The following is a 3,427-nucleotide window of genomic DNA, read 5'->3' as shown; positions in this document are numbered from 1 at the left end:
CCTCCTTTCTCTCTCAGGTTTTTGATAATAATACAGATGCTATAGTACAGTACTGTAATAGTAGTATTCTAATACATAATACATAGGTGATGCTCAGGGCTTACTCCAGACTCTTCGCTCAAGAGTTAGAGCTTGGGGGACCATATGGGATTTCGGGAATTGAACCCGAGTTGGTCATGTGCAAAGCGAACATCCTACTCTCCATACTATCACTCTAACCCATCCCCATTTTTTGAGGGGCACACCTGTTTGTGCTCAAGCCTTTCTCCTTTCTCTGAACTCAGAGATGGCTCCTGATGGGGCTTGGTAGACCGTATGGGATGCCGTGGATTGAACCTACGTCAGCCACATGCCAGACAAGTGGCTTGCTTGCTGTACTATGGCTCCATCCCCTTGCCCAGAGCTTTGCACATGATTGCCTCTCTCTCAGGAGCCCTGGGCAGTGTAATATCTCAGGGGGGTGGGAGGGGGGATTGGGGGATGGGAGACAGATTTTTGGGTCGTCCATTAGATGATAGTCTACCCCCCACATTGCTCGACTCCGAGTTCTTTCCTGGGGCACGAGCTGCCTGGAAGGCTCCTTCCAGACTTCCTCCCATCAGTCATGTAGATGTGCCCGTAACACTGTGGGGTGACAGGCAAGAAGGGCCACATTGCTGGACCAGATATGTTTTTAGACAGTCGCCAGGAGACATGGCAAGTAGCTTGAGAGCACCATTTTGGGATGACTTTTTTATTTTCTGGGCCACATCTGGTGTGGTTTAGGGACTATTCTGAGCTCAGGGCTCAGTGCTTAGGGGTCAATCCCGGTGCGGCATCAAACTGGGAAGCCTCCATGTTAAGCCTGGGCTCCAGCTGGTTGAGCTTTCTCTCCTTTGAGGGACTTATTATGAATATCTGTACTATTATAAATATTTTGGGGCTGCTGTTGCACCAAACCCGATGGCACTTGGAGCCTAGTTCTGCCTCTGTCCTCAGGGATGACTTCCAGCAGTGCTGGGGGATCGTGGATACCTGGGATGAAATCAGGGCAGCTGCATGCAGAGCATGTGCCTTTATCCTGTACTATCTCTGCAGCACAAGCCAACTCTATCTCTCATCCTTTATCTCTTTGAGCCTTAGTTTTCCTATCTGTCAGATGGGCAAAATATCATCTGGGGGCCACAAACTTAGCAATGAGATGATGTACGTGCAAGACAGAAGAAGAATTGTCAAAGCAACTTCAGCTTAAGCCATGATGAGAAAATGGAGTTCCTAGTCTGTCAGTTGTAATTGAACATGTAAGAAGTTGGTCAGGGAAGAACCCAGTGGTAGAGCGCATACCTTGTGCGAGAGACACTGCAGAAAATGACCGATACAGGCTACTAAGGAGAGCTGATTTTGTCTTGTCCCTTCCTGATAGTCCGAGGTGAATCCTCACAGAGGGGCACATAGCTTTTGATTCCTCTTGCATTTCCGGGCAAGTATTGGCTGGGGAGACCCCAGTATTACCTGGCTTCTTTTTTTTTTTTTTGCTTTTTGGGTTATACCTGGAAGTGCATAGGGGTTACTCCTGGCTCTGCACTCAGGAATTACTCAGGGGAACATATGGGATGCTGAGATTCAAACCGGGGTTGGCTGTGTGCAAGGCAAACGCCTTACTCGCGTGCTATCGCTCCAGCTCCCTCACCTGGCTTCTGGATCCCGTGGGGGACCTGCAGGTAGTCAGCCTGCAGAATGAGCGCCCGCTTCTGTGCAGGGCTAGCAGTACCCAGATAAGAACCACAGAGAACGGGCCAAGGATCTCAGATCTGCTGAAAGCCACTGAGAGGTCTATAGAGACAGCAGCGTGGGTGAGGCACTTGCCTTGCACTGTGTATGGTCCCCTGGACACCACTAGGGGTCGCTCCTGAGCACAACTCGGAATATCCCCTGAGCAGAGCACAGTGTGGCCCTCAAACCCCAAACACCAACGATAAAGTAACACAGGCCGAGAGCCGAGGCTGCTTTGTCACCAAGCTGAGGCTAGTTTGGTGCTCCCCGAGAAGGAAGGTCGAGGCCTGCAACCTGCCCCACTTGAGGAGTTGAGTCAGATGGCCCCTTCCAGCAGGCTGGGGTTCTGAAGGCAACTCCTAGGGTGAAGGCACGCTTCCCAGCTCTGAGGGGGACCTTTGTGATACATGGCTATGGGCAGTGCAGCAGCTCCAGGTCTCGGGGCTGGACAGGGCAGGCTGGCTTCTCCCAGGTTTTGTCCTGCCTCAGGGGCTTGGCAGACTCCTCCATCTGTCCCAGTACTATGTACAACAAAGCTACTCCTATGGGTAAAATGATGCAATCTCTATATTTTCTTCTCTTCCTCTCCAGTCCTCTCCTCTTTTTCCCCACCCTCCTAATTTAACACAGTGCGTGTGTTGGCACCAGGGTTTAAACTCATGACCTAGAGCTTCTCAGGCAAGAACTTGTGATCTTGCCTGAAAAACGAGGCAAAATGAGTCTGTTCTTTAAGCAGGCAACAGCATTGTGTTCTGAAGAAAAGAATGATAGGCCAGAGTTTCTATTCCATATATTTTCATTCTTTCTTTTTTTTTTTTTGCTTTTTGGGTCACACCCAGCAATGCACAGGGGTCACTTCTGGCTCATGCACTCAGGAATCACCCCTGGCGGTGCTCAGGGGACCATATGGGATGCTAGGATTTGAACCCAGGTCGGCCACGTGCAAGGCAAACGCCCTACCCGCTGTGCTATCACTCCAGCCCCTCCATATATTTTCTTATCTCCACAGTGCATGTGGTGATACCAGGGTTTCAATACATGACTTCATTTTGACAGGAAAATACTATAAGTCACAGGACATCCTCTGGATTACAAGGCACACAAAAATAATTCATAGATAAAAGTATGGAGAACATGTCAACTGATCTTTAATTTCCTTGGTGTTCATTTCCTTTCCTTAGTAGCACAGTCCCTTTGTGTCCCCAGGGCTCCAAGGCATGCAGGAATGGGTCCAGTTCACAGAGCCATCTTCTGGATCCCATAGCAACACATAGTCAAATGGACAGAAGAGTGGAACGCTGGTCTTTTTTTCTGTCTTTTATATCCTTTTTATTCCTTGCTTTTAGAGATAAAGCAAGACACATTTTTTTTTTCTTTTTGGGTCACACTCGGCAATGCTCAGGGGTTACTCCTGACTCTGCATTCAGGAATTACTCCTGGCAGTGCTCAAGGGACCATATGGGATGCTGGGATTCAAACCTGGGTTGGCCGCATGTAATGCAAACACCCTACCTGCTGTGCTATCACTCCAGCCCCTAGCAAGACACATTTTTATTGAAACTTATTTAGAAAGACATGAGGGGAGAGAAAGGGAGAAGTGTGTGTTCAAGAGAGAACATGGGCTCCTCCAGAATGGAAATAGACAAGAAACAGAGACAAACAAGCGAGATGCATG

The sequence above is a fragment of the Sorex araneus genome, chromosome X (genome assembly GCF_027595985.1).
Source record: "Sorex araneus isolate mSorAra2 chromosome X, mSorAra2.pri, whole genome shotgun sequence".
Classification (NCBI taxonomy): Eukaryota; Metazoa; Chordata; class Mammalia; order Eulipotyphla; family Soricidae; genus Sorex; species Sorex araneus.
This window is presented reverse-complemented; position numbering follows the sequence as displayed.